The sequence below is a fragment of the Heptranchias perlo genome, chromosome 44, assembly GCF_035084215.1.
Source record: "Heptranchias perlo isolate sHepPer1 chromosome 44, sHepPer1.hap1, whole genome shotgun sequence".
Taxonomy (NCBI): Eukaryota; Metazoa; Chordata; class Chondrichthyes; order Hexanchiformes; family Hexanchidae; genus Heptranchias; species Heptranchias perlo.
Window position 1 is genome coordinate 5,174,080 of NC_090368.1, and position 20,728 is coordinate 5,194,807.

Here is a 20,728-nt window from a genome sequence, read left to right on the forward strand (position 1 = left end):
CTTCATTAAATCGAACTTGAACATGCCTATTGTATAATTTTCCAATTATTTGCGGTCCACTCTGGCTGCCGGGCTTCTCGTGACTGGCAGAAAAATGTTATTAAGAAAATCGTAATGTGTCCGGTTAGAAAGGAGCTGCCCTGCCTTCGAAGGCAAGCAAGGGCTGGTTGGGGCTGGCTTCTGCCGTCGGAGTTGCGGAGTTATTCGACCGCGGGGGGCATCCTGCCCGAACCTAATCGCGTGCACATGCCCGTAAACGCACACGCACAGACGCAAACACGCATATAAACACGCATACACACAAACACACGCGCACACAAACAAACAAACACACACACAAACACACACGCACAGACACAAACACGCATATAAACACGCATACACACAAACACACGCGCACACAAACAAACAAACACACACACAAACACACTCACACACGCACACACACGCATAGACACAAACACGCATATAAACACGCACACACACAAACACATGCACACAAACAAACACACACACAAACACACACACAAACAAACACACACACAAACACACTCACACGCACACAAACAGTCACACACACAAACACACACACACTCAGACACAAACACACGAATATAAACACGCACACACAAACACATGCGCACACACACACAAACAAACACAAACACACACACTCAGACAAACACGCACACGCGCACAAACACACACGCACACAAACACGCGTAAACAAACACACACTCAAGCACGCACACACAAATACACACACGCACACACACATAAATTCACACACATATCCTCGTGTGCACACTAACACAAATGGCCTCAGACACACAGGCGCACACAAACACACACACATACACAAACACGTGTAAAAACATGCACACTCAAGCGTATACACGCACGCACTCACACACGTAAATTCACACACACGCAGATGCACACACACAAAGAAATTCACACACTCACACACACGCAAATGCACGCTGACGCGCACTCATGCACACACACTCATGTGCACACTCACACGTGCACACGTATTTGCCAGCAGGGAGCGGGGCCCTCGCTGGGGCAACTCCCTGCAGATATTGGCTGGACAACTTGTGGCCAAGATGCCCTCCCTTTTGACAGGATAGATTCTGGGCCGCGCCCGAGTGTCTCAGCGGAGACTGCGCTGCTCGGCGGTGTACCAGCAAGGTCACAAATTCCCCGGTCAGTCGCAACACGGCTGTTCTCAGCCGGGGCAGCGGGAGCGGTGCCTGCGATTGCCCTCGGTGCCCCGGTCTCAGGGGGGGGTGGGGGGGAAAGCAGCCGAGGCCCCCCCGCTGCTATCCTGCGGAAAACCGCGCCCGTGAGCGAGCTTGGAGCGCGATCCAGGTTTGGGCGCGCCGCCTGCCGCAGTCGAGCAGCCCACCAGCGCCGCCCCGGGCTCAAAGGTGAAGTATGGGCACCTGGCTGAGGCGGTGGTGCAGCACTCACGAGCCCGTGGAACCGTTACCCCGGCACCATTGGAGAGAGGATAGCACTGGGAATTTGGGAATCTAAAGCCTGGGGGGATAGGTTAAGGAATTTGGGAATTCGTTCTTGGGATAACGGGAGACCGAGAAAATCATTCACTGCGCCAAAAGGATCCAAACACCAAGTTAGGAACATCAGGAGCAGGAGGAGGCCATTCAGCCCCTCGAGCCTGTTCCTGCATTCAACTAGATGGCTGATCTGTATCTCAGCCCCATTTCCCATTGTCTTAGTTCTGTAACCCTTAATCCCCTCACCCAACAAAATATCTATCAATCTCAGTTTGGACATTTCCAATTGACCCCCCGGCCTCAACAGCTTTTTGGGGGGAGAGAGTTCCAGATTCCCACTCCCCTTTGTGTGAGGAAGTGCTTCCTGACATCACCCCTGAACGGCCTGGCTCTGATTTTAAGGTTCTGCCCCCTTGTTCTGGACTCCCCCCACCTGAGGAAATATTTTCTCTCTCTCGACCCCAATCGAATCCTTTAATCATCTTAAACCCCTCGATTAGATCACCCCTTAATCTTCTACACTCGAGTTAAGATTGAAAAATGAGCTCAGAATAAGAATGGGAGTCAAGAGGAATCTTTAGACAGAAGAAAGTACCGTGGTTGGAGAATTTACCCGGGAGTGGGACTGAATGGGAGGGAGAGACTTTGCAAGTGTCTTTGGAGAGAGATGGGATTGAGGGAAATGGTGAGAAGGTGGGATTGAGGGATATGGGGAGAAGGTGGGATTGAGGGATATGGGGAGAAGGTGGGATTGAGGGATATGGGGAGAAGGTGGGATTGAGGGATATGGGGAGAAGGTGGGATTGAGGGATATGGGGAGAAGGTGGGATTGAGGGATACGGGGAGAAGGTGGGATTGAGGGATACGGGGAGAAGGTGGGATTGAGGGATACGGGGAGAAGGTGGGATTGAGGGAAATGGTGAGAAGGTGGGATTGAGGGACACGGGGGGAAGGTGGGATTGAGGGACACGGGGAGAAGGTGGGATTGAGGGATACGGGGAGTAGGTGGGATTGAGGGATACGGGGAGAAGGTGGGATTGAGGGATACGGGGAGTAGGTGGGATTGAGGGATACGGGGAGCAGGTGGGATTGAGGGACATGGGGAGAAGGTGGGATTGAGGGATACGGGGAGAAGGTGGGATTGAGGGATACGGGGAGAAGGTGGGATTGAGGGATACGGGGAGCAGGTGGGATTGAGGGATACGGGGAGAAGGTGGGATTGAGGGACACGGGGAGTAGGTGGGATTGAGGGATACGGGGAGAAGGTGGGATTGAGGGATACGGGGAGAAGGTGGGATTGAGGGACACGGGGCGAAGGTGGGATTGAGGGATATGGGGAGAAGGTGGGATTGAGGGATACGGGGAGTAGGTGGGATTGAGGGATACGGGGAGTAGGTGGGATTGAGGGATATGGGGAGAAGGTGGGATTGAGGGATATGGGGAGAAGGTGGGATTGAGGGATACGGGGAGTAGGTGGGATTGAGGGATACGGGGAGTAGGTGGGATTGAGGGATACGGGGAGTAGGTGGGATTGAGGGATATGGGGAGAAGGTGGGATTGAGGGACACGGGGAGAAGGTGGGATTGAGGGACACGGGGAGTAGGTGGGATTGAGGGATACGGGGAGAAGGTGGGATTGAGGGATACGGGGAGAAGGTGGGATTGAGGGACACGGGGCGAAGGTGGGATTGAGGGATATGGGGAGAAGGTGGGATTGAGGGATACGGGGAGTAGGTGGGATTGAGGGATATGGGGAGTAGGTGGGATTGAGGGATATGGGGAGAAGGTGGGATTGAGGGATACGGGGAGAAGGTGGGATTGAGGGATACGGGGAGTAGGTGGGATTGAGGGATACGGGGAGTAGGTGGGATTGAGGGATACGGGGAGTAGGTGGGATTGAGGGATACGGGGAGTAGGTGGGATTGAGGGATATGGGGAGAAGGTGGGATTGAGGGATACGGGGAGAAGGTGGGATTGAGGGATACGGGGAGTAGGTGGGATTGAGGGATATGGGGAGAAGGTGGGATTGAGGGACACGGGGAGAAGGTGGGATTGAGGGACACGGGGAGAAGGTGGGATTGAGGGATACGGGGAGAAGGTGGGATTGAGGGATACGGGGAGTAGGTGGGATTGAGGGATATGGGGAGAAGGTGGGATTGAGGGACACGGGGAGAAGGTGGGATTGAGGGACACGGGGAGAAGGTGGGATTGAGGGATACGGGGAGAAGGTGGGATTGAGGGACACGGGGAGAAGGTGGGATTGAGGGATACGGGGAGAAGGTGGGATTGAGGGATACGGGGAGTAGGTGGGATTGAGGGATACGGGGAGAAGGTGGGATTGAGGGATACGGGGAGAAGGTGGGATTGAGGGATACGGGGAGAAGGTGGGATTGAGGGACACGGGGAGAAGGTGGGTGGGTGGGATTGAGAGTTATCAATCCTGGATGGGCCTGTTGGGCCTAAGTATCTATTCCAAATTGAAGCCTTCATGAACCAAGGTTAGATTTGTGAATCGGGAGTTGAGTGCATGGAAAGACGAGACTTGAGTTACAATATTTGAAATTCGAGGCTCCAAACTCTCAGACAGCTCAATCAGCACATCCCATAATACCAAACTGAAGCAATTGACACAACAGCTAATCTCCAAGGGCTTGTCAATTCTGGTCTATATCTACATCCGGTGACCTGTCAACGCAAGGAATCTCCAACAGAAGTGTCTTTAATGGACAGATAGATGACTAAACAACACCTCGGCAGTGGGGATGTGGTCGATTGTACCTGAGACAGGGAGAGCTTGGTGGGGGTTAACTTTCAGCGAGTTTGTTCGCATTGAGTGGGGCGTCGGTCACATCCTGAGAACAAATAAGGACATGGCGGATCGGGGAGCGGGGCCATTGGATACACCCGTCAGCTACTCACCGTCAGGGGCCTCATTCAATTCAGGAACCGTCACCAGGAGTTTACCAAAGTCGGGGGCCTCGGTTTGACGTCTCATCCGAAAGACGGCACCTCCGGCAGTGCGGCACTCCCTCGGTGCTGGAGCCGGGGAGCGTCGGCCCCTGGATTACGGGGCTCGAGTCTCTGGAGTGGGGGCTCGAACCCAGGAGCGTCTGACTCGGAGGCGCGAGAGAGAGAGAGGGGGAGAGACACGTCACTCGCTGAGCCGCAAGTCCGAGGGAGGTGAGGAGTTCCAGAGGGACGGGATAGTGAGACGAGTCTCGATTTCAACAGGGTGGGGGAGGCGGAGAGTTGATGGGGGGGGCGAGGGATTTTCAGCTTAGCGGGAATAAGGGAAAAGATTTCGGTTATAAAAACGCCAGCGGTCTTTTTAGCGGCTTTGATTACAGAACTGTGTCTCCACTCAGACGGAAAAGAACAAGAATAAGCTTCTTTACTCCTAATGCTCTCAAGCAGCATATAGGTCATACTGTGTAGGCCAGAGGCCTGTCTCCAGAGGCTGAGAGCGAGCAGCACACACTGTGCCTTATTGTGGATTTTCTTTGCGTGACAAAGAGGTCAAAGTAAAATCATTTAAAATCCGTCCACTCCTGTTAATCTGTTCCGAGGAATGTCAGTGGTTTGGGAATGGTTCTGTTCTCAAAGTTATGTCCCCCTGTATTGGCATCGAACACTCCCAGGGCAGATACAGGGTTAGATACAGAGTAAAGCTCCCTCTACACTGTCCCATCAAACACTCCCAGGGCAGGTACAGGGTTAGATACAGAGTAAAGCTCCCTCTACACTGTCCCATCAAACACTCCCAGGGCAGGTACAGGGTTAGATACAGAGTAAAGCTCCCTCTACACTGTCCCATCAAACACTCCCAGGGGCAGGTACAGGGTTAGATACAGAGTAAAGCTCCCTCCACACTGTCCCATCAAACACTCCCAGGGCAGGTACAGGGTTAGATACAGAGTAAAGCTCCCTCCACACTGTCCCATCAAACACTCCCAGGGCAGGTACAGGGTTAGATACAGAGTAAAGCTCCCTCTACACTGTCCCATCAAACACTCCCAGGGTCAGGTACAGGGTTAGATACAGAGTAAAGCTCCCTCCACACTGTCCCATCAAACACTCCCAGGGCAGGTACAGGGTTAGATACAGAGTAAAGCTCCCTCTACACTGTCCCCGTCAACAACAAGCCAGCCTATCCCCAAGTCTGGGCAAGTCAATAAACGTTACTGCCTGTCCCTGATATTTGCCGTGAGGTAATTCTGGTTTGCTTGATCTGCCCCTCACTGTTCAGTTGCAATGAACTATCATCTTTTTGTGTGTTTTTGTCAGTTATTCATCGAATATTGTACACTGGTCCTGTCTGTCCCCCGTAACTGAGGTAAAGACGCAACTACCTTGTCTGCCACGCGTCCCGTCGCCTAGCAACTGCCCGTTGGAACCAAAATGGCGGCACTGCGGGTATCAACCCCTTACCACCCCCCTCTTGAAACAAACACAACGTTAACCCCTGCTCCGCAGGCCTCCATTTTGCTGCTCCTCTGTCGGTCACCCGCCCTCACTCAGGGCGGGGGTTGCCAACTCCAACTCTGCTTGGCCGTATCCTGGAGGATTCGCCACGTGACGTCCTGCCTCCAGCCGCCCCCTCCCCCACGCGCCCATCCTCCGCCCGCGCCTCCCCACGGCCAATCGGGTTGTTGCTCCCGGTGGCGTCCTGGAGATTCGTCCTTAATTCCTGGGAGACTCCAGGGGCATTCCTGGAGGGTTGGCAACCCCTAATTCCAGGGCAATTGTCTGCCTCGACGCTGGACGTCCAGGGCGGCCATAGGGTATATCCGGGATATTGACTCCCCTCCCCCTCCCGCCCTCCCCCTCTTCCTCCCACTCACCCTCTCCCCCCTCCTCTCCCCTCCCCCTCGCCTTCTCCCTCGCCTCCCCCTCTCCTCCCACTCACCCTCTCCCCCTCCTCTCCCGTCCCCCCTCGCCCTCTCCCTCTCCTCCCACTCCCCCTCTCCTCCCTCCTCTCCCCTCTCCCTCGGCCTTCTCCCTCGCCTCCCCCTCTCCTCCCACTCACCCTTTCCCACCTCCTCTCCCCTCCCCCCTCGCCCTGTCCCTCGCCTCCCCCTCTCTTCCCGCTCCCCCTCTCCTCCCATTGCCAGGCTCTCCCCGGGGGCCTACGATGCCAGGCTCTCCCGGGGCCTACGATGCCAGGCTCTCCCGGGGTCTACGATGCCAGGCTCTCCCGGTCTACGATGCCAGGCTCTCCCGGGGTCTACGATGCCAGGCTCTCCCGGGGGTCTACGATGCCAGGCTCTCCCGGGCCTACGATGCCAGGCTCTCCCGGGGCCTACGATGCCAGGCTCTCCCGGGGTCTACGATGCCAGGCTCTCCCGGGGCCTACGATGCCAGGCTCTCCGGGGTCTACGATGCCAGGCTCTCCCGGGGTCTACGATGCCAGGCTCTCCCGGGTCTACGATGCCAGGCTCTCCCAGGGTCTACGATGCCAGGCTCTCCCGGGGCCTACGATGCCAGGCTCTCCCGGGGTCTACGATGCCAGGCTCTCCGGGGTCTACGATGCCAGGCTCTCCCGGGGCCTACGATGCCAGGCTCCTCCCGGGTCTACGATGCCAGGCTCTCCCGGGTCTACGATGCCAGGCTCTCCCGAGCCTACGATGCCAGGCTCTCCCGGGCCTACGATGCCAGGCTCTCCCGAGCCTACGATGCCAGGCTCTCTTGCCCGTGCGCCTGGAACAGGCCTCTTAAACTCACAGCGAGGAGAATAAAAGCAAGTGTACTCACCACAAACGGTTCCCACCGAGAGACCACGGTTAATCTGTTCTCCATCTGCAAAGTACCAAACTCCTTCATTTCACACTGGATAGGCTTTGATACAAAAATAATCTCAGCTGCGCTTCCTGCGAGCGTTACAAGTCCTGACAGAGCCTGGGATGCTCATTTTCCTCTTGTCAATTGGAGCTGAGGAGAGAGCACGCAATATTCATAAATTCCTATTAGCTGCCTGTCAGGTGTGATAGATAACAGTTGTGCTTTATTGGAGGCTTCTTAAGGTGGAATTTGTCCCAGCGAGGTGTTGCTTGCTCCAGGAGGTGTTGTCCTCACTCTGTGTTCGTTGAAGGGAGACATGATAGGTCTGGGAGAGGGGTTTGGTCATGTGTGTGGACACGCCAAGGTCAGGGGTTGGCATTGCTCCAAGTCAAACCCAGCTCATGGGATAGCAATCGTCCTCCATTGTCCTCTCCTCCCCCTCCCCCTCCTCTCCCTCCTCCTCTCCCCTCCTCTCCCACTTCCTCTCCCTCCTCTCCCTCCACTCCTCTCCCTCCTCTCCCACTTCCTCTCCCTTCTCTCCCTCCTCCCCCTCCCCTCCTCTCTCTCCTCTCCCTCCTCCTCTCCCTCCTCTCCCACTTCCTCTCCCTCCTCTCCCTCCACTCCTCTCCCTCCTCTCCCACTTCCTCTCCCTTCTCTCCCCTCCTCCTCTCCCCTCCTCCCCTTGCATCCCTCCCCTCCCCTGCTCTCTCTCTTCCCCTCCCCTCCCCTCCTCTCTCCTCCACCCCTCCCCACCTCTCCTCGCCTAACGTCCCTCCCCTGCTCTCCCTCCTCTCCCTCCATCCCTCCCCTCCCCTTGCTCTCCCTCCTCTCCCTCCATCCCTCCCCTCCCCTATCCCCTCATCCCTCTCCGCTTCTCCCTCCCACTCCCCTCATTCCCTCTCCCACTCCTCTCCCTCCCGCTCCCCTGATCCCCTCCCCTCCCTTCTTCTCCCTACCCTCCTCCCCTCCCCTCATCCCCTCCCTTCTCTCCCTTTCCCTCACCCCATCTCTTCTCTCTCCCCTCGCCTCAACTCCTCCCCTCATCTCCTTCCTCTCCTCCCCCTCTCCTCTTCTCCCTCCTTTCATCCCTTCCACCCCTCTCCCCAACCCTCATCTTCTCCCCTCCTCTCCTCTTCCCATCCCACACCCCTCTCCCTCCGCCTCCCCTCATCCCCCTCCCCTCCACACCCTCCCCTCACTCCCTCCCCTCCTCAGTTAGTCAGCCTCTACTTCTTTGGGTAACACTATCAAGGAGGGAGGTGGCTGTAACAGAGACTCGAGCCCATAATCCAGGCCGGACACTCCCGTTGCCAGTACTGAGGGAGTGCTGCACTGTCCGGAGGTGCCGTCTTTCGGATGAGACGTGAAACCGAGGGCCCCGTCTGCCCCTCTCAGGTGGACGTAAAATATCCCACGGGCCGCTATTGGAAGAAGAGCAGGGGGGAGTTCTCCCCGGTGTCCTGGGGGCCGATATTTATCCCTCAACCAACATCACTAAAAAAACAGATGATCCGGTCATTTATCACAATCGCTGTTTGTGGGATCTTGCTGTGCGCAAATTGGCTGCCGCGTTTCCCACATTACAACAGTGACTACACTTCAAAGAAAGTACTTCATTGGCTGTAAAGCGCTTTGGGACGTCCTGAGACTCTATTCTGAAGAAGTGTGTGAGGGAGCTTTACTCTGTATCTAACCCTGTAACCTGCCCTGGGAGTGTTTGACGGGACAGTGTAGAGGGAGCTTTACTCTGTATCTAACCCTGTACCTGCCCTGGGAGTGTTTGATGGGACAGTGTAGAGGGAGCTTTACTCTGTATCTAACCCTGTACCTGCCCCGGGAGTGTTTGACGGGACAGTGTAGAGGGAGCTTTACTCTGTATCTAACCCTGTACCTGCCCTGGGAGTGTTTGACGGGACAGTGTAGAGGGGAGCTTTACTCTGTATCTAACCCTGTACCTGCCCTGGGAGTGTTTGACGGGACAGTGTAGAGGGAGCTTTACTCTGTATCTAACCCTGTACCTGCCCTGGGAGTGTTTGATGGGACAGTGTAGAGGGAGCTTTACTCTGTATCTCACCCTGTACCTGCCCTGGGAGTGTTTGATGGGACAGTGTAGAGGGAGCTTTACTCTGTATCTAAACCCTGTACCTGCCCCTGGGAGTGTTTGATGGGACAGGTGTAGAGGGAGCTTTACTCTGTATCTCACCCTGTACCTTGCCCTGGGAGTGGTTTGATGGGGACAGTGTAGAGGGAGCTTTACTCTGTATCTAACCCTGTACCTGCCCTGGGAGTGTTTGATGGGACAGTGTAGAGGGAGCTTTACTCTGTATCTAACCCTGTACCTGCCTGGGAGTGTTTGATGGGACAGTGTAGAGGGAGCTTTACTCTGTATCTAACCCTGTAACCTGCCCTGGGAGTGTTTGACGGGACAGTGTAGAGGAGCTTTACCCTGTATCTAACCCTGTACCTGCCCTGGGAGTGTTTGACGGGGACAGTTGTAGAGGGAGCTTTACTCTGTATCTAACCCTGTACCTGCCCTGGGAGTGTTTGATGGGACAGTGTAGAGGGAGCTTTTACCCTGTATCTAACCCTGTACCTGCCCTGGGGAGTGTTTGACGGGACAGTGTAGAGGGAGCTTTACTCTGTATCTAACCCTGTACCTGCCCTGGGAGTGTTTGACGGGACAGTGTAGAGGGAGCTTTACTCTGTATCTCACCCTGTACCTGCCCTGGGAGTGTTTGATGGGACAGTGTAGAGGGAGCTTTACCCTGTATCTAACCCTGTACCTGCCCTGGGAGTGTTTGACGGGACAGTGTAGAGGGAGCTTTACTCTGTATCTAACCCCTGTACCACTGCCCTGGGAGTGTTTGACGGACAGTGTAGAGGGAGCTTTACTCTGTATCTAACCCTGCACCTGCCCTGGGAGTGTTTGATGGGACAGTGTAGAGGGAGCTTTACCCTGTATCTAACCCTGTACCTGCCCTGGGAGTGTTTGACGGGACAGTGTAGAGGGAGCTTTACTCTGTATCTAACCCTGTACCTGCCCTGGGAGTGTTTGACGGGACAGTGTAGAGGGAGCTTTACTCTGTATCTCACCCTGTACCTGCCCTGGGGAGTGTTTGATGGGACTTGATGGGACAGTGTAGAGGGAGCTTTACCCTGTATCTAACCCTGTACCTGCCCTGGGAGTGTTTGACGGGACAGTGTAGAGGGAGCTTTACTCTGTATCTAACCCTGTACCTGCCCTGGGAGTGTTTGATGGGACAGTGTAGAGGGAGCTTTACCCTGTATCTAACCCTGTACCTGCCCTGGGAGTGTTTGACGGGACAGTGTAGAGGGAGCTTTACTCTGTATCTAACCCTGTACCTGCCCTGGGAGTGTTTGATGGGACAGTGTAGAGGGAGCTTTACTCTGTATCTAACCCTGTACCTGCCCTGGGAGTGTTTGACGGGACAGTGTAGAGGGAGCTTTACTCTGTATCTCACCCTGTACCTGCCCTGGGAGTGTTTGATGGGACAGTGTAGAGGGAGCTTTACTCTGTATCTAACCCTGTACCTGCCCTGGGAGTGTTTGACGGTACAGTGTAGAGGGAGCTTTACTCTGTATCTAACCCTGTACCTGGCCTGGGAGTGTTTGACGGTTACCCCCTTGTGGTCCTTAAACAGATGCATCTTTTTGACCCCAGCACGAACAACCTTCACCCTGAAGATCAGAGATAAATCACAAAAGCCCGATGTAAACCTCTTTGGACAGTCGCTGCTACCTGTGGGCCTGAGCTGCCCGATCTGCGGGTCCTTCTCACTGCCTCGTGCCCACACCGATGCCAATTAGCGTGTGGGTAGTGATGAGGGTGCTCTGCCATTTGGAGTGAGGTGGCCATGGTGACGGGGAACAGAAATAACAGGTCCAATTCCCAAATGGGAGCCTGGGACAGGCTGACGATGGGACAGCTGCACATCTCTGTCCAAAGCTTTACTTAATTGGATCGACAGCTACTGCGCGCTCTCTTTGTCCGAGCGAGGAGAAAGGAAGAGAATATTACATTGAATTTACAGCACAGAAACAGGCCATTCAGCCCAACTAGTCCATGCTAGTCTTTATCCCCCACACACCGCCTCCATCTCACCCGATCACTATATCCTTCTGTTCCTTTTTCTCTCATGTACCTATCCAGCTTCCCCTTATATCGATATAGAAGTGGAGGCGGGGGGGCAGAGAGAGAGAGAGAGAGAAAGGGAAGAGTGTGAGGGAGGGGACGAGAGAGGGAGGAAGAGAGAAGGAGGGTGAAGGGGAGAGAGAAATCGGGAGAGCGAACGGGGCCAGTGTGAGGGAGGGGACGAGAGAGGGAGGGTGAAGGGGAGAGAGAAATCGGGAGAGCGAACGGGGCCAGTGTGAGGGCAGGGACGAGAGAGGGAGGAAGAGAGAGGGAGGGTGAAGGGGAGAGAGAAATCGGGAGAGCGAACGGGGCCAGTGTGAGGGAGGGGACGAGAGAGGGAGGAAGAGAGAGGGAGGGTGAAGGGGAGAGAGAAATCGGGGAGAGGGAGAAAGAGGGGAAGGGAGCGAGGGAGACAGAGAGCAAGAGAGAAAGAGAGTGAGAGGGAGAAAGATAAGAAGCTTTGTTCGATATCGGACTGCCTAAAAACATCCCAAAGTGCGAACGTAGAATCAATGTCTTTGCAGTGCAGTGACTGTCGTTATGTGGGCAAATGCAGCAGCCATGGTGTGCACAGCAAGATCCCACAGGCCGCAATGGGATGAACGACCAGTCAATCTATCTTTTTCTCTGGTGGAGACAACAACCTGCATTTATATAGCGCCTTTAACATAGTAAAACGTCTCAAGGTGCTTCACGGGAGCGATTATCAGACACAATTTGACACCGAGCCACATAAGGAGATATTAGGACAGGTGACCAAAAGCTCGGTCAAAGAGGTAGGTTTTAAGGAGCGTCTTAAAGGAGGGGAGAGAGAGGCGGAGAGGTTTAGGGAGGGAATTCCAGAGCTTAGGGCCCAGGCGGCTGAAGGCACGGCCGCCGATGGTGGAGCGATGGAAATCGGGGGGATGCGCAAGAGGCCAGAATTGGAGGAGCGCAGAGATCTCGGAGGGTCGGAGGAGTTTACAGAGATAGGGAGGGGGGGCGAGGTCATGGAGGGATTTGAACACGAGGATGAGAATTTTAAAATCGAGGCGTTGCCGACCGGGAGCCGATGTCGGTCAGCGAGCACAGGGGGGGCGATGGGTGAACGGGACTGGGCGCGAGTTAGGACACGGGAGAGGGGGGCAGAGTTTGGGATGAGGAGTCAGAGAATATCAGCGTCATTAACAGGCAAACACAGATCAGAGATGAGGGGGTGGGGAGCTGGAAAGAAGAAGGTGGGCTATCTGGTTTTATTAATAGTCTGATCACTCGGTTCTCCCTGGTAATGAGATCTCGTTGGCATCTCCTGCACACAGCAATCGTGCAGGACCATTCCCCGGGAGACGCAATCAGCTTATTGATGTAGGTAGTGGGATTGATTTGGCCGCAGTGAAAAAGGTCATCTTTATTTACAAGCAAATCGATGCCTGCAGCTCAGCGACAAGTTCCACTCCCACCCAGCCTGAGCTCTGACACATCGACACTGGACAAACCATCCCCTTCCCCCGCACAAGGTCCCTTCCTTTCCCTCCAAAAGACCCCCGCTCCTTCCTTCCTTCCCCCGGCCGCTCTCGTCTCCGAGGGTCGTGGGTTTCGAGCCCCCCCCCCTCCCGGCTCCAGAGGCTCGAGAGCCCCGTAACCCGGGCCGACGCTCCCCGGTGCCGGTACCTAGGGAGCGCCGCACTGTCGGGAGGTGCCCGTCTTTCGGATGAGACGTTAAACCGAGGGCCCCGTCTGCCCCTCTCAGGTGGATGTAAAAGATCCCACGGGCCGCTATTGGAAGAAGAGCAGGGGGGAGTTCTCCCCGGTGTCCTGGGGGCCGATATTTATCCCTCGACCAACATCACTGAAAATCAGATGATCTGGGTCATTTATCACATTGCTGTTTGTGGGATCTTGCTGTGCGCAAATTGGCTGCCGCGTTTCCTACATTACAACAGTGACTACACTTCATAAAGTACTTCATTGGCTGTAGAGCGCTTTGGGACGTCCTGAGGTGGTGAAAGGTGCTAAAGAAATGCAAGTCCCTCTTTCTTTCTCTCTTTCTATCTTTCTTTCTCTCTTTCTATCTTTCTCTCTCTCTTTCTATCTTTCTCTCTTTCTTTCTCTCTTTCTATCTTTCTCTCTCTCTTTCTATCTTTCTCTCTCTCTTTCTTCCTCTCTCTCTATCTTTCTTTCTTTCTTTCTCTCACTCTTTCTTTCTCTCTTTCTCTCTTTCTATCTTTCTCTCTTTCTATCTTTCTCTCTCTCTTTCTATCTTTCTCTCTCTCTTTCTTCCTCTCTCTATCTTTCTCACTTTCTTTCTCTCTTTCTATCTTTCTCTCTTTCTATCTTTCTCTCTCTCTTTCTATCTTTCTCTCTATCTTTCCCGCTTTCTATCTTTCTCTCTCTCTTTCTATCTTTCTCTCTCTCTTTCTTCCTCTCTCTCTATCTTTCTCTCTTTCTATCTTTCTCTCTCTCTTTCTATCTTTCTCTCTCTCTTTCTTCCTCTCTCTCTATCTGTCTCTCTTTCTTTCTCTCTTTCTATTTTTCTCTCTTTCTATCTTTCTCTCTCTCTTTCTATCTTTCTCTCTATCTTTCCCTCTTTCTATCTTTCTCTCTCTCTTTCTATCTTTCTCTCTATCTTTCTCACTTTCTATCTTTCTCTCTCTCTTTCTATCTTTCTCTCTTTCTGTCTTTCTCTCTCTCTTTCTATCTTTCTCTCTATCTTTCTCTCTTTCTATCTTTCTCTCTCACTTTCTTCCTCTCTCTCTATCTTTCTCTTTCTTTCTCTCTTTCTTTCTCTCTTTCTTTCTTTCTCTCTTTCTTTCTTTCTCTTTCTTTCTCTCTCTCTTTCTTCCTCTCTTTCTTTCTCCCTCTCTTTCTATCTTTCTCTCTTTCTTTCTCTCTCTCTCTTTCTTTCTCTCTTTCTTTCTCCCTCTCTTTCTTCCTCTCTTTCTTCCTCCCTCTCTTTCTTCCTCTCTCTTTCTATCTTTCTCTCTTTCTTTCTCGCTCTCTCTTTCTATCTTTCTCTCTTCTTCAGGAGAGCGGTGCTGAACCTGGGCCTTTGAAGCAGTGGCCAGGCCGAGAGAGGACACGTGGGAAGATCCTCGAGCCCACTCCCATCCGGACCCACTTGCTCCCGGCTCCATCCTACACCCTCGCTCCTTTATCTTTCAGGAGAGACCCTTCGGCCCTTCTTGCCACAGCCTGTTCCACAGAGAGAGAGAGCGAAGCCTCCAACCCCTGACAGATCTCCGAGACCCGCCCTCGCCCGGCGCCTCCCCGACATCCCATCACTCCGCGCCGCTACAGCAACCGCAAGTCAAATATTAATTTTTTAAAATTTTTTTTGCAGGTTTAGTATTAATGCCTGGAGAATATATTCCCACCGGAGAACGGGAGCAGGCGTCTGATCTCGGAAGCTGGTGCGGAAGGAGTGCGGGATTTTAATTCAAGTGGAGGGAGCAGGAGGAGGCCATTCAGCCCCTCGAGCCTGTTCCGCCATTCGATGAGATCATGGCCGACCTGTGACCATCTCTGGGCCTTAGCCCCATGGACCTTAAAACCTACAGACAGCAAAAATTTATCAGGTTTAAAATTAACAATTGAGGTACCGTTTGAGGAAGAGAGTTCCAAACTTCTTTGCGTGTAGAAAGTCCTGGCTCTAATTTTTGGACTGTGCCCCCTACTCCTAGAATCCCCAACCAGCGGAAATAGTTTCTCTCTATCCACCCTATCCGTTCCCCTTAATATCTTATAAACTTCGATCAGATCACCCCTTAACCTTCGATATAACGGCCGTAGGTCAAGGGGGCAAGAATCGGGCGGCGCCGCGATGCCCCGCGCAGTCGAATAGCCGCGGCACTCACTGCCCGGGCCGGCGCGTGGAGAGCGGCCGCCGGGGCCCCGTGTCCCGGCCCGAGTCAGCCCCTCCGGGAGGAGGGCGACAGCCTTCGCTCAAATAAGATCGAAGAAGGAAAAAGCACAGGATTGATGAGGCTTTGAAAACGGTGAGGGCGTAATATTCCAGCTGGCCGGGGCTCATTAACTAATTGGCGTCACTTCCGTGCTGCTTGTGACGAGCTGCATCCCCCAGGAGATCGTTCATATCCTGTATGTTCTTTTATACACTTCCTATGATGTCCCAGATTTACAATTACGGCCTCTCGTTAATGACTATGAATAGGATACATTGAACCGTGCCTGATAAATTTTGCTCTTTCCCCGTCCCTCTCCCTCTCTCTCTCTTTCACTCCCTCGCTCTGGATCTGTTACTTTCTCTTTCCCCGACTGCCTCAACCCTCTCCGATCTCACCCTTACCCTCTTTCCCAAGCTCCTTCGTTCCCCTGTTCTCACCCTCAATACCCCAGTCTCCCTCATTCACTCGTTCATCCGCCCTCTAATCTCCCACAAGAGATTAGGGAGAGGGTGTGGCATATCAGAGTGTTACAGTGAGGGGTGTGTTATAGAGAGTGTGGTATATCAGAGTGTTACAGTGAGGGGTGTGGGGTATATCAGAGTGTTACAGTGAGGGGTGTGGGGTATATCAGAGTGTTACAGTGAGGGGTGTGGGATATATCAGAGTGTTACAGTGAGGGGTGTGGGGTATATCAGAGTGTTACAGTGAGGGGTGTGGGGTATATCAGAGTGTTACAGTGAGGGGTGTGTTATAGAGAGTGTGGTATATCAGAGTGTTACAGTGAGGGGTGTGGGGTATATCAGAGTGTTACAGTGAGGGGTGTGTGGTATATCAGAGTGTTACAGTGAGGGGTGTGGGGTATATCAGAGTGTTACAGTGAGGGGTGTGGGGTATATCAGAGTGTTACAGTGAGGGGTGTGGGATATATCAGAGTGTTACAGTGAGGGGTGTGGGATATATCAGAGTGTTACAGTGAGGGGTGTGGGGTATATCAGAGTGTTACAGTGAGGGGTGTGGGGTATATCAGAGTGTTACAGTGAGGGGTGTGGGGTATATCAGAGTGTTACAGTGAGGGGTGTGGGATATATCAGAGTGTTACAGTGAGGGGTGTGGGGTATATCAGAGTGTTACAGTGAGGGGTGTGGGGTATATCAGAGTGTTACAGTGAGGGGTGTGGGGTATATCAGAGTGTTACAGTGAGGGGTGTGGGGTATATCAGAGTGTTACAGTGAGGGGTGTGGGGTATATCAGAGTGTTACAGTGAGGGGTGTGGGGTATATCAGAGTGTTACAGTGAGGGGTGTGGGATATATCAGAGTGTTACAGTGAGGGGTGTGGGATATATCAGAGTGTTACAGTGAGGGGTGTGGGGTATATCAGAGTGTTACAGTGAGGGGTGTGGGGTATATCAGAGTGTTACAGTGAGGGGTGTGGGGTTTATATCAGAGTGTTACAGTGAGGGGTGTGGGTTATATCAGAGTGTTACAGTGAGGGGTGTGGGGTTTATATCAGAGTGTTACAGTGAGGGGTGTGGGGTTTATATCAGAGTGTTACAGTGAGGGGTGTGGGGTATATCAGAGTGTTACAGTGAGGGGTGTGGGGTATATCAGTGTGTTACAGTGAGGGGTGTGGGATATATCAGAGTGTTACAGTGAGGGGTGTGGGATATATCAGAGTGTTACAGTGAGGGGTGTGGGGTATATCAGAGTGTTACAGTGAGGGGTGTGGGGTATATCAGAGTGTTACAGTGAGGGGTGTGGGATATATCAGAGTGTTACAGTGAGGGGTGTGGGATATATCAGAGTGTTACAGTGAGGGGTGTGGGGTATATCAGAGTGTTACAGTGAGGGGTGTGGGATATATCAGAGTGTTACAGTGAGGGGTGTGGGGTATATCAGAGTGTTACAATGAGGGGTGTGGGGTATATCAGAGTGTTACAGTGAGGGGTGTGGGATATATCAGTGTGTTACAGTGAGGGGTGTGGGGTTTATATCAGAGTGTTACAGTGAGGGGTGTGGGGTTTATATCAGAGTGTTACAGTGAGGGGTGTGGGGTATATCAGAGTGTTACAGTGAGGGGTGTGGGGTATATCACAGTGTTACAGTGAGGGGTGTGGGATATATCAGTGTGTTACAGTGAGGGGTGTGGGGTATATCAGAGTGTTACAGTGAGGGGTGTGGGATATATCAGAGTGTTACAGTGAGGGGTGTGGGATATATCAGAGTGTTACAGTGAGGGGTGTGGGGTATATCAGAGTGTTACAGTGAGGGGTGTGGGACATATCAGAGTGTTACAGTGAGGGGTGTGGGGTATATCACAGTGTTACAGTGAGGGGTGTGGGATATATCAGTGTGTTACAGTGAGGGGTGTGGGGTATATCAGAGTGTTACAGTGAGGGGTGTGGGGTATATCAGAGTGTTACAGTGAGGGGTGTGGGATATATCAGTGTGTTACAGTGAGGGGTGTGGGATATATCAGAGTGTTACAGTGAGGGGTGTGGGGTATATCAGAGTGTTACAGTGAGGGGTGTGGGGTATATCAGAGTGTTACAGTGAGGGGTGTGGGGTATATCAGAGTGTTACAGTGAGGGGTGTGGGGTTTATATCAGAGTGTTACAGTGAGGGGTGTGGGGTTTATATCAGAGTGTTACAGTGAGGGGTGTGGGGTATATCAGAGTGTTACAGTGTGGGGTGTGTGTTATATCAGAGTGTTACAGTGAGGGGTGTGGGGTATATCAGAGTGTTACAGTGAGGGGTGTGGGATATATCAGTGTGTTACAGTGAGGGGTGTGGGGTGTATCAGAGTGTTACAGTGAGGGGTGTGGGGTATATCAGAGTGTTACAGTGAGGGGTGTGGGATATATCAGAGTGTTACAGTGAGGGGTGTGGGGTATATCAGAGTGTTACAGTGAGGGGTGTGTGTTATATCAGAGTGTTACAGTGAGGGGTGTGGGGTATATCAGAGTGTTACAGTGAGGGGTGTGGGGTATATCAGTGTGTTACAGTGAGGGGTGTGGGGTATATCAGTGTGTTACAGTGAGGGGTGTGGGATATATCAGAGAGTTACAGTGAGGGGTGTGGGATATATCAGTGTGTTACAGTGCGGGGTGTGGGATATATCAGAGAGTTACAGTGAGGGGTGTGGGATATATCAGTGTGTTACAGTGAGGGGTGTGGGATATATCAGTGTGTTACAGTGAGGGGTGTGGGATATATCAGAGTGTTACAGTGAGGGGTGTGGGGTATATCAGAGTGTTACAGTGAGGGGTGTGGGGTATATCAGAGTGTTACAGTGAGGGGTGTGGGGTATATCAGAGTGTTACAGTGAGGGGTGTGGGGTATATCAGAGTGTTACAGTGAGGGGTGTGGGGTATATCAGAGTGTTACAGTGAGGGGTGTGGGGTATATCAGAGTGTTACAGTGAGGGGTGTGGGGTATATCAGAGTGTTACAGTGAGGGGTGTGGGGTATATCAGAGTGTTACAGTGAGGGGTGTGGGATATATCAGAGTGTTACAGTGAGGGGTGTGGGATATATCAGAGTGTTACAGTGAGGGGTGTGAGGTATATCAGAGTATTACAGTGAGGGGTGTGGGGTATATCAGAGTGTTACAGTGAGGGGTGTGGGGTTTATATCAGAGTGTTACAGTGAGGGGTGTGGGGTATATCAGAGTGTTACAGTGAGGGGTGTGGGGTATATCAGAGTGTTACAGTGAGGGGTGTGGGGTATATCAGAGTGTTACAGTGAGGGGTGTGGGATATATCAGAGTGTTACAGTGAGGGGTGTGAGGTATATCAAAGTGTTACAGTGAGGGGTGTGGGGTATATCAGAGTGTTACAGTGAGGGGTGTGGGGTATATCAGAGTGTTACAGTGAGGGGTGTGGGATATATCAGAGTGTTACAGTGAGGGGTGTGGGGTATATCAGAGTGTTACAGTGAGGGGTGTGGGGTATATCAGAGTGTTACAGTGAGGGGTGTGGGGTATATCAGAGTGTTACAGTGAGGGGTGTGGGGTATATCAGAGTGTTACAGTGAGGGGTGTGGGGTATATCAGAGTGTTACAGTGAGGGGTGTGGGGTATATCAGAGTGTTACAGTGAGGGGTGTGGGATATATCAGAGTGTTACAGTGAGGGGTGTGGGATATATCAGAGTGTTACAGTGAGGGGTGTGGGGTATATCAGAGTGTTACAGTGAGGGGTGTGGGGTATATCAGAGTGTTACAGTGAGGGGTGTGGGGTTTATATCAGAGTGTTACAGTGAGGGGTGTGGGTTATATCAGAGTGTTACAGTGAGGGGTGTGGGGTTTATATCAGAGTGTTACAGTGAGGGGTGTGGGGTTTATATCAGAGTGTTACAGTGAGGGGTGTGGGGTATATCAGAGTGTTACAGTGAGGGGTGTGGGGTATATCAGTGTGTTACAGTGAGGGGTGTGGGATATATCAGAGTGTTACAGTGAGGGGTGTGGGATATATCAGAGTGTTACAGTGAGGGGTGTGGGGTATATCAGAGTGTTACAGTGAGGGGTGTGGGGTATATCAGAGTGTTACAGTGAGGGGTGTGGGATATATCAGAGTGTTACAGTGAGGGGTGTGGGATATATCAGAGTGTTACAGTGAGGGGTGTGGGGTATATCAGAGTGTTACAGTGAGGGGTGTGGGATATATCAGAGTGTTACAGTGAGGGGTGTGGGGTATATCAGAGTGTTACAGTGAGGGGTGTGGGGTATATCAGAGTGTTACAGTGAGGGGTGTGGGATATATCAGTGTGTTACAGTGAGGGGTGTGGGGTTTATATCAGAGTGTTACAGTGAGGGGTGTGGGGTTTATATCAGAGTGTTACAGTGAGGGGTGTGGGGTATATCAGAGTGTTACAGTGAGGGGTGTGGGGTATATCACAGTGTTACAGTGAGGGGTGTGGGATATATCAGTGTGTTACAGTGAGGGGTGTGGGGTATATCAGAGTGTTACAGTGAGGGGTGTGGGATATATCAGAGTGTTACAGTGAGGGGTGTGGGATATATCAGAGTGTTACAGTGAGGGGTGTGGGGTATATCAGAGTGTTACAGTGAGGGGTGTGGGACATATCAGAGTGTTACAGTGAGGGGTGTGGGGTATATCACAGTGTTACAGTGAGGGGTGTGGGATATATCAGTGTGTTACAGTGAGGGGTGTGGGGTATATCAGAGTGTTACAGTGAGGGGTGTGGGGTATATCAGAGTGTTACAGTGAGGGGTGTGGGATATATCAGTGTGTTACAGTGAGGGGTGTGGGATATATCAGAGTGTTACAGTGAGGGGTGTGGGGTATATCAGAGTGTTACAGTGAGGGGTGTGGGGTATATCAGAGTGTTACAGTGAGGGGTGTGGGGTATATCAGAGTGTTACAGTGAGGGGT

The 20,728-nt window shown here is 52.6% G+C and overlaps 1 long non-coding RNA gene across 4 annotated transcripts in view; it reads right to left on the reverse strand.

Moving 5' to 3' along the window:
* Positions 1-20,728, reverse strand: part of LOC137306752 (uncharacterized) — a 93,407-nt gene that overhangs the window by 56,066 nt on the left and 16,613 nt on the right. For 3 of the 4 annotated variants that reach the window (XR_010958926.1, XR_010958928.1, XR_010958925.1), the window contains exon 2: positions 7,274-7,450. This is a non-coding gene — a long non-coding RNA (uncharacterized lncRNA). Of the gene's footprint in view, positions 1-7,273; positions 7,451-15,031; positions 15,358-20,728 lie in introns of those variants that run through there. The other variant, XR_010958927.1, reaches the window with a different exon arrangement.